The 10,687-nt window shown below is 49.9% G+C and overlaps 1 long non-coding RNA gene across 1 annotated transcript; it reads left to right on the forward strand.

The window, feature by feature from the left end:
- The first annotated feature begins 681 nt into the window (after window positions 1-681).
- On the forward strand, window positions 682-10,445 carry LOC102381216. Its single transcript, XR_323290.1, has 3 exons — window positions 682-767; window positions 4,954-5,031; window positions 10,378-10,445. It is a non-coding gene; the product is annotated as an uncharacterized LOC102381216 (long non-coding RNA).
- Window positions 10,446-10,687: the final 242 nt, after the last annotated feature.

Genomic DNA, 10,687 nt, shown 5'->3' on the forward strand with positions numbered 1-10,687 from the left:
GGGGCAGGTACAGCAGTAGCACAGACTTCCCCTGAAAGAGCCTCTATGAGGGCCAACAGGGATCACGGACTGGGTTGATAGCAATGTCCCATCTTGATCTCCATTCAGTCTCAGGCCTCTCCAATGACTGTCAACAAAAGTGTCCAATGTTAATTGTGACTGTATTTGGTGGTGTCGGAGGGATCCTGGTTTCCTCTGATAAAACATCCCAAATTCTCTGATTAAAACCCCCCAAATCCACATTTTTCTACAATTAAAATGAAACGTTGTATGTATGTGGCGGATTTACCTGCTCGAGAATTCTCAGTTCTGATAAGTGTAGCCTATCCACCAATAAGGGAGAGAGCGGGGAGAAGCCGGCACCACCCCTTTCCCGAAGCGAGGGTGAAGGAGCTCCCGTACCGAGTTCAGACCTGCAAGTCCGCGGGACTTCAGGGGGTGGAGCCCCCTAAGAGTATAAAAGGAGTGGCATGAGCTGCACGAGGAAGGCAGGAAGGGATGTCAGAGAGGGAAGCACCCGAAAAGGGCCTCCACCAGGATCCCATCCTCCCCCCAACAGTGCGCAGATTGGTGCACGGGGCTCAGGCTCTGGGAGCTGCACCAGGGTGGCTCGAGCCTGCATCCCCAGCAGGGGAGCAGACGGAGCGGTGTGCAGACTGGCACATGGAGAGCCAGCCCTGGGAGCGGCTCAAGGCTGTTCAGGCCCCACACGGTGTGCAGGCCAGCACATGGAGAGCCGGCTCTGGAAGCAGCTCGAGGCTGCTCAGGTTAGCCCTGGTGTAGGCCAGATAGCCGGAGCCCGCTGTGTGGCCTGGCCAAGGAACGAAAAAAGCCCCAGAGTCTAGAGCAGGGCCCAGGAATGGGAAGGCCCAGGCATAAGGCTGGGTAAACCTAGCCAGTAGTGGCTGGGTTCCTCCCCTCCCCCCCCCCGGAGCTGGAAAAACCTCAGTGCCCAAAGCGGGGCACAGGGCCAGGAGAGGAGGTCTTGGCATGAGGCAGACAGCGCCGGGGGCCTCTGACTGAGTGAAGGACCCTGAGGCCCAGTCGACGGCTCCTCAGAGAGGACTGAGTTGCTAGAGGAATCGGGTCCCGCAGGGGAGGCATTCTTGAAATAAGGCTTCCCCTCCAGAGGGAAGCCCCAGGTGAAAGGTTCCCCCCCAGCTAGACTTGTAGGAGGGGAGGTACCCCTTGCTAACTGGAGTCAAGGGGTAGACGTGCCTTATATCATGTAAAGCTGTGCCTTATATTTTGTAAGACTGGTATCATGATTATGGATATATTGTACAATATGTGATGGGATTAGTTTAGTTTTGTATAACTGGTTCCTCATTGGTGTGCTGCCTGCTCACGCCGCCCCCCTCTCCCCCACCACTCCTTTTCTACCTGGTTGTACTCTGCCAATGGTTTCTCTGGGTTCCCTGTAAACTACCTGTTGACCCTAACTTACCTGGTTTACCCATCTGGGTATCTGGCCCTCCTCCTTGCACGGGCATCCTGAGGACTCACCAGTTTCACCAGGCCTCTGTAGGGCACAGGGTTGAGAAGGCCATCCCCAAGGTGAGTTGCCCATTAGGACAAGCAGTCCCAGGAACTGGTTCCTGTCTTACCATATTTACATGCTTATCTGTATACCCTTAGTGTTGTTGAATGATATAACTGGGAATACTTACCAGAAGTTTTCCTTTATTTGTTGGGTGATACCTACTGAAATACTTACCTGCATATATTGGATAAGAATAGTATTATATTATAATTTAATAAACTAAATAGTTAAGAGCATTGGTGTGGAGCTGACTCTATAGAGGAAAGAGGGACCTGAGCTCAAATCACCAGTGTCCTTCTCACAGCACTGTTGCTTGCCTCATTTATCCCTTCCAGCTGATGGACAGACACCCCCTTGGGTGTTCCCATGTTACATGTAACTCAGTTGAACACAATGTTTTATTGATATATTGACAATTTTAAAGCAACTGGAAGCCTCCCACTGCCTCCATTATTATTATAAAATAAATTCTAAATACCTATATATTTTGTTGCTTGATTTTGGTTCTTTTTCATGGAAAATCAGAGCTCTCCCTGCCCCCTTCACTTACCAGGGCATGGGTCCAGCTGCAGCTGCACCCCACACTGCTTTGTGGTGCTGAGCAGCCCTGACATGCCTGTGCCCTGCCCCTGCCCATGCTGTTGCCCCTCACTCACAAGCATAGCACCCCCAGCCCTGCCAGTGCCCCTTACTCCCAGCCCACAGCCCCTCCCTGCCCCTTGCTTTCTCTCTCTTGGCAGCAGCTCTGCCCCTGCACCAGACAGGTATGGAGGGGAAGGGTGTGTATATGTGGGGTGGGGAGGGGTGGGCATAGGCAATGCCATTGATGATGCTTTGGGGGGGCATGTGCCCACCCAGATTTATGCACTGACAGTGGGGCATGGGACACAGGGATGCAGCCTGGCCGTGCCAACAGTTGGCAGGAGCCACCTCTACAGCCCAGCTGGTGGAACCTGGTATGAGAGGGAGGAGCAGACGAGGGAGACTCAGTGCTGTCACTGCTGCCACCACTGCGGCCAGAAGCCCTGTGCCAGCTGTGCTCCACATGCCTCCCCATGCCCCCTCATTGTGTTGCCAGTGGGTGTCCCCAGATCATACCCAGACAGTCCCCAAGTCCTGGCCTTCCAATCGTCCCCCACATCCCATAGACTCCAACCACCCTGCCTGACTATATTGCTGGCTGCGTATGTGTGCAGGTGCACATGTACATGGTGCCCCTTGCCTCCAGTTGCCTTCCCCCAACTCCCTCCAGCCTCAAGCAGCTTGTTGCAGGCTGGAACTCTGCCAGCCTGCAAGAGGAAACCTGACATTTCCTGCTTTAAAGGGGGAAACCTGTTTTTCTCCTTTAAAGGGGAAAATCGATTTTCCTTAGGAAATTGAAAACACAGATCCCTGGTGCTGTGGAAATCTGTCCACTAGGAGCTACACTACCAGTTCAGACATGGGCAGATCTAGGTTTTTGTAAAGAGGCTGCAGCATGCACCCTCAGACCATGACGAGGAATGTGGGCGAGGTGTAGCTGGAGGCCCTGGGGTGACATCTGCAAGACTGGGCAAGGAGTAGGTGCAGAAGCTGGGAGCAAAAAGGGCAGGGGGACGGGGGGAGGTGGAATCTGTCTGCCACCACTGCTGCCTCTAGTTGATCCCAGGGCAGGGAAAGCCTCAGGGCTGCTTTTCTCCTGTTCCAGCTGGTGACTGCAGAGAGCAGCTATGGTAAGGGGCAGGTTCCTCCTTCCGGCACCCAACCCCTACCCAGGCTCCCTAGGTGTCCCTTGCCACCCCTGGAGCTCCAGCTGTGCTTCGTTGCCTGGACCCCATAGGGGACTGAGGCAGCAGGGACCCAGAGCCTCTAGCATGCAATCTGTAGTGAAAAAGGGGTGCGACTGCACCACTGCACCCCCCCACCCCCAATCCACCTCTGAATGCAGACCAGCCAATGACAGTCAGATGGTTATGACTTTTGTTCAACATCAGTTTGAACTAAAGTGCGATAATTGATTTAGGGCCTGAACCTGATCCACGCCTCATGCTCACTGAACTCTGTGGAAGGCTTCCCCTTCACTTCAACAGGCGACAGAACGGGCCCGGAGTGGTAGTTGCAGTATTCCATTAACATTCCCCTGAATCATCCAGTTCCTTAACTGCTTCTTTCAGAACTCAATACAAATTCAGTCTAATTTAACACTTTGAAATGCATGCCTTGCAATAAAAAAATTGCCAATGAAAAGGGCTTGCAGGCATGCCTACACAGCCAACTCACTGTGCTGGGCAGGGGCATCCTTAAATATGCTGTCTGGCAGAGTAATTTTGACACGGAGACTTGATTTTAGGATACTTACAAGGTTCCACATAGCCTTTCTTCACAACCTGCTGCCAGGATTATCACAGAATCATAGCAAGTTAGGGTTGGAAGGGACCTCAGGAAGTCATCTAGTCCAACCCCCTGCTCAAGGCAGGACCATCCCCAACTAGATCACCACCTCTCTGGTTTGTAAAGTGGGGTTTCACCCTTCAGCGGGCAGTTTCCACATCCTCTGATTCACAACAGGTTCATCTTTGTATTGTTCTAGGCCTCTGAATCAGAGGAACCCATGTTTATACCTTTGTTCAGCCAAGTTTTCTCCTGGAAACCAAAAGGTTGCTTTTTGTTTTGTTTCTTTAATCATCAATTGGTTCTTATTAAACATGATTTACTCTATACTGTTTTCTCATGAAACAGAATAAGCACTACAGCAAGCAATTACTGGGCACATTCATGTCACATAAGGATTCCAAAATAATCGTGCATGGGTAGTAAAGTTACAGACAGTGCTAACCACATTCATAGTCATCCAGTTAAATTCTTGCTTCTTTTTCTTTTCAGTGGTCTACTACTGTTGACCGCAAATTCCTTCTTCCCATCACCAAAGCTCCTCCTTTTAGTGCTATCTTTTTGTCTCTGATCACATCCAGCCCCACACAAAATCCTTTCACCCCTGTTTCAACAAGTCTCTTTGTTATGCTAGGTGTGGTGGGCCTAGGTCCACCAAGAGAACAATAAGCCTCCCTCAAGGACACAGTCTCCGCAAGCCTGATGTTGTACTGCCTTGTGCTCTGTACAGTAACCATTACCATCTAAGCAAAGTGAGACCAAAATTGGTGTAAACTGGTACTAGGTCAGAAGGTAAATAGCTGTCTAGGCCAGATGTAAATAGCAACACAAGATGTGAGGCACCAGAGGATGATGGCTAACCTACCCATGAATTGTCTCTGCTTCTCCAGTCCTATTGCTCAGACCTTAGTGTATATTCTAGCAATATCGTATTATGACTACTGCAATCTTCACATGATATGCCCCTTCTTCTTCAGTGTTTGTGATGGCTTTCGGTCTTTTGCCACATGAAAATCAAAATCCTCCTTTCTCTTCTTCAGCTATCATCAGAACTCCCAGTTTGCTCCTGTCAGTGGCTGAAGACCACACAGGATATCAGCACTTACCACTACTTAAAGGTAATATGTTTTCGCTTTCATTGCAACTAGCGGCTGCTTGTATTTTTAGATCCAAGGCTACTGAATTCTGTCCCAGGTACTTCTTGCATGCCCCATGGCAAGGATTGCTGATTGCATGCATATGTGGATTTGACACAGTGTCCCCCTTTCTGTATCAGAAAGCTTTCTGAGCCAGGTCTATAGCTCTCTATATCAATATATGAGAGGTAATAAATTTCCCCATTTCTGTTCCCAGTTGAATGGTGCCCCTCTGTCCCTTCCGACTCCCCTAAGGAAGGGTGAAATGCTAATAGCTGGAGTCACGCTACGTGCCGAACAGACTATTCTCCCTCTTCCAGCAAGAGATGTGAAATCGCTTGTTTCCCATATGGCTGTAGGGCCATTATCACTATTTAAATACGAGCTTGAAGGCACATTCCCAGATTTTGAAAAGTGACTGATGATTTTCATGTGCCCAAGCTGAGAAGCCATAAAGGCGCCTGGGTTTTCAGAGGGCAATATGTTTATCTTTCTCAGAAAGTCAGGCTCGTCCAATGTGTCTCAACTTGGGTACCCAAAACATGTAACGCCACAAATCCCCTAGCCACTTAAAAAAAAAAATCCTGGCCATGCCCTTTTGAGCTGCCTCTCTATTCACTTTGGTTGGTAAAACACTGTGAGACATCTGCATGAAGAATAGCCTTGTGAAATCAAGTGATTGATTGAATTCCAGCTGCTGGCTTCTTATGAAAATATATGACTAAGCTAATGTTAATCTACAGATGCTGTACTAACACTGAGTGATTTCCCAGTACTCATTAGCAACATATTTTGATAAGGGAAGAAGGTGTTAGCTATAGTTTCCCCGCAGTAAGACATTTAATCACTGGAGCTTACTGGCAGAGGGATTTGGGGGACTTATATGATCACAAAGAGAATTAAAAGTGTAATGTAATACTGTCTCTTTCTCCTGTTTAATGGAAGGCTCTCTGAGAAACGGGAGTGATCTCCAAACTGCCCTATGTCTCCAGCTGATACACATGAGCATGCGTCATGGATGATATGCTTGGTCCCTGAGTGGAGTGTGGGGGAGAGGAAGCACATAGGAAAGTGTGGTTTCAGTCTCTCTTTGAATTGCTTAACCTAATACCACCCTGTTTTCAGGGACATATTTGTGAAGGCAACTCCCCTGAAATGTTCTGTGTATAGTTAGTGGGACCACTTTCACATGCTTATGTGGAGCATTCCCACCTAGTCGCCAGGGTACAATCCAAATCTCATTGAAGCCAATGGCAGTGTTACACTCACTTTCAGTAGGCTTTGGACTCGAACCTGCATGCATATGTCTGGTAAGCTAAGGCCAGTATGGATGTAAAGGTGCCCTCTTTTTACAGCCAGGTTTAATTGGGAAGAGCAGCTAGAAGTGACTCAAGAGTCCTGGCCTTGCATAAACAAATACCTTAGGGGTGCAAATGCAAATGAAGACTGGGTAGGAACTAACCGTGCAGCACTCCAGCTACTTGAACCTTGGGCTGTTTTCTGAACCTAAGCCCCAAGAGCTTTGGTAATGGCAAGAAAGGACCAACTCACTGATTTCTCATACTAATGCAATAATTTTCTGCTGTTGCAGAACAGTTTTCATCTCAAACATCCATCAATCCGCCTAACTCATCTATGAGAAGGATAAATAGTCTTACACCTGTACCCTGAGCGGGCAAACTGAGACACAGAGTGACTGCACAATCTGTCTGAGGTCACAAAGCAAGCTCTTGCCCTGCTCACATATACCAAACCCAGGAACATGGCCGTGATGCTACTCTAGAGTGCCCTCTGAGACTGCTCTCAAGTACATTGGAGACCAAGGTCTTATGAATAGGGAATGACTTAAATCACAGTTTCACAATTTTTGCAGAAACTATGAAAAACAGTGATCTCTGTGATCCCTGTGAAAAATGGCATGGGCCATGATTTCCCAGGAAAAAAAAACCCTGAATAAAATTAAAATACTGGCTCCCCAGTGGGAGCTAGCATTACTCACTGCCACTGCAGCCCAGCCTCACAGCCCACCAGGGAGGGGAAGGCACTGGCTGGTGGGGTGGCACAAAGGGCAGCAGCCAAGATGGTAGCTGCCCACTTGTCGTGTCCCCCCACCCCCCCGGTGCCTCTCTATCAATAAGCGGCAGGGGGTTGGGCCACATGATGGGCAACCAGGAGTCAAGAGGGTGACTGTCCCGTCAGCCTTTCTCCCCCCTGGGTCCTCTCTGCCAATCAGCACTGAGGAGTAGGGCCACCGAGAAATAACCATGAAATTGGTTCTTTGGGCTCTGACCAAGCCACAAAAATGGTTTTCTCTTACTGCGAGTTAGGTAGGTCCCTATTTATGAGTAGGCACAAAGGCACCCCCAAAGTGGCTTTATTGCTGCATTCCCAGGTTTGGCAAGGGTCGGCAGCGCATGCTCAAGAGCTCTACACCACCCATAAAGGGCATAGACATATCCACAGAGCCATAAACGCCATGTGCCCCTGGCGGCTGGGGGCACAGTAAGCTCCGGCAGGTGGCAGTGGCACTGGTGGTGGCAGGAGCGTAGTGGCGGCAAACGGGGAGCTCCTGCAGGCAGCTATGGTGCTGCTGGCAGTGGGGGTGGCAAGTGCCAACCAGTGGTCAGCGACCACCTGTAGATGCTGCCAGCAGCATCGGCAGCACCCAGTGGTGATCGCAGACTGCCCGCAGATGCCACCAGCGGTGTTGGTAGTGAGGGAGAGGGGTGGCGAGCGGTGACCTCCTGCAGGCGCCGCTGGCAGTGTTGGCAGTGCCTTTTCGTAGGGGGTGCACTGCCACACTCAGGGGGTGCAGGTGCACCTGCATGCACCCCCTACACTGTGCACAGAGCCACACTGGGTAGCACTGTTGATATCAATCCAAGACAGAAATTAACCTACCCATCTAGAGGAAAAAGAGCAGATTCCAGGCTGGCTAAAGAGCATGGCAACAACACACAGGTGCGTGCATGCCAACTCCTGACTGCAGAGACTAAATACACATAATCCAGCTAAGGCAGTGGTTCTCAAACTTTTTTGAACAAGGGCCCATCTGTAAACATTGATGGCCAATCCTGACCCAGTAAATAGTTTAAGTAGAAAACAGCCAGCTGGCTCTGCCGGTGCCCCTCACTCCCAACCCTCTGCCCCCTGTGCCCAGGCCCCAGCTCCCCAGTGTGTGGGGCAGGGGGTGGGTGTGTAGGGTGAGGGAGACATGGGGGGGCACGTACCTCCCAGATTTGTGCACCCACAGTGGGCATGGGGCTGCAGTCTGGCTGGACCAGCACAGGCAGGAGCCATCTCCACGACCCAGCAGGTGGGACCTGTCACAACCCAAGGGTGTGATTTTTGTTTGTGTGTGCTTCGGCACTGCTAAATTGTTTCCCGCCACTCGTAGCTTTCTTTGCAGGGTGCATTTCTAGGTTGCAAAAGAGAAATGCACGGTGCAAGGAGTTCCCACCATTCGCATACAAATTTATGTCCCACTATTGGCCAATTCTAAATTATTCCCACGTGGCGGCTAGTGATTGGCCTGCTAGCCGTATAAGAGGCTTGAGCGGTTTCCGCCCAAGTTGGAGGACTCCACAACCATCTGGAAGAGGAGAACTTCACATCTCATGAAGATCTCTAAGCGCTGCGGAGCCTATGGGACCCAGCGTAGGAGAGTAGAGCAGGGTTGTAAGACTTGTTCCTGCTTCCACTGCTACTTACGGTACCCCTGTGCCAGCCACACTGCTAGCAGTGGGAGGAGTAATGGATGTGGGGGGAGATGGAGGGGTTGGCTTCCCTAACCTCTTCCTGCCGCCACTCAATTGTGCACCAAACTGCAGCTCTACCACATTGCCATGGGACCCAGCGTAGGAGAGTAGAGCAGGGTTGTAAGACTTGTTCCTGCTTCCACTGCTACTTACGGTACCCCTGTGCCAGCCACACTGCTAGCAGTGGGAGGAGTAATGGATGTGGGGGGAGATGGAGGGGTTGGCTTCCCTAACCTCTTCCTGCCGCCACTCAATTGTGCACCAAACTGCAGCTCTACCACATTGCCATGGCTGGGCCACTGCTGCCACGCCCCTCTGGCCACCAGCACTGCTCACCACAGCACCTCCCTGTCCATGATAGAGCCGCAGCCTGAGGGGAGTGGCAGGGAGCCCATCCTAGTGGAGTACAGCCATGGCTTAGTGCACAAGTGGTTGGCGGCACATGGGTCTTGCTGCCAGTGGTAGCAGCAGCAAGTCTCGCAAACCCACTCTACCCTCCCAAGCTGTGTCCTGCCTGCTGGGCCATGGAGGCAGCTGCTGCCCATGCTGGTCCAGCCAGGCTGCCACCCCATGCCCACTGTGGGTGCACAAATCTGAGGGGGCACATGCTCTCACTGTGCCTCCCTGATGCGTTGCCTGTGTCCCTCTTGCCCCCTGATATGTCACCTATGCCCCTTCCCTCACCCCATAGACTGTGGGGAACTGCTCTCCATACTGCCTGGCTGCCATGTGCATGAATGCGTGCATACATGTATGTGCAGCCCCTCCCGCTCCCTAGCCTGCAAGGGGAAACCTGCAGTTTCCCACATTTTCTCCTTTAAAGGAGAAAATCTATGATTTTCTGCATTTTTCTGTGATTGTTTGCGACCCTTTCATATATTCTTGCAACCCAGTTTTGGGTCGTGGCCTATGGTTTGAGAAATGCTGTTCTAAGGGAATGAATCCACCTGCTATCAAAAGAACAATGTCTGCTAAGTATACAGACAGTTCTCAGCTTTTTGTGCTGGGCCATCCAGTAGGTAAGAGTGGATAACTCCCCTCCCCCCCCCAATTTCTTCCTGAGTCACCTTCTTCAGCTTTTGTTATTGCTTAGTATTTTAGGAGCTTGCCTGCCAGAGAACAAATGACTTCACTCACTGCTGGTGACATGATTAAAAATTATCCCTGGAAAATGATCCTGAACATTTTTCAACTGAAGAAAGACAGGAAAAGAACAGCTGCCTTGTCTGAAATTCAGATTTCTAGTTTTGCTATAAAACTTTTTAAAAATGTGGATGTTTCCAGGGCAATCAGAGCAGCTGCTGGGGAATCATCCTCCCTCCGCTCGCCCCCCGCCCTCCCACCCCCAACCCTTATAAAATCCAGTGGCTTTAAAGCAATTTATAATGTTTAAAGGTGTCCTAGTAGAAATAAACAAGTGAGCAGCATTCAACTGAGGTCCAAGGGTACAATAAATGTGGTTTATAACATGGTTGTTCAGTTTGTCACATGGTTACACAAATAAATGTATATATCACATGGATATTACACATGTACATAAACAAAAATATGTCCTTTCTCTTCTGCCTAGGTTCTTATATTGTATCCCTTTCTCATCATATTTGGGCACCACAACATATCTATCCATGGGAACACACACTGCATACAGGATATTAAGATGCAAGGTAAGGGTTTGCTTCATAGAAATGACTAATAAATGACTAAACAGATCAGCTGACACAGTGTCCTCATTTTCTTGGCATCCCTTATATCCAGCACCCACATATTACCCACCAAGTCTCCTTGTAGCAAACCTTTATGGAGATGACTTAAGCAAATACAGAGCTTGGGGAAAGAATAAAATATTCATTTTAAAGAGCTCTCCCTAGAACAGATTCAGC

Source organism: Alligator sinensis, unplaced genomic scaffold (genome assembly GCF_000455745.1).
Source record: "Alligator sinensis unplaced genomic scaffold, ASM45574v1 scaffold907_1, whole genome shotgun sequence".
NCBI classification, from domain to species: domain Eukaryota; kingdom Metazoa; phylum Chordata; order Crocodylia; family Alligatoridae; genus Alligator; species Alligator sinensis.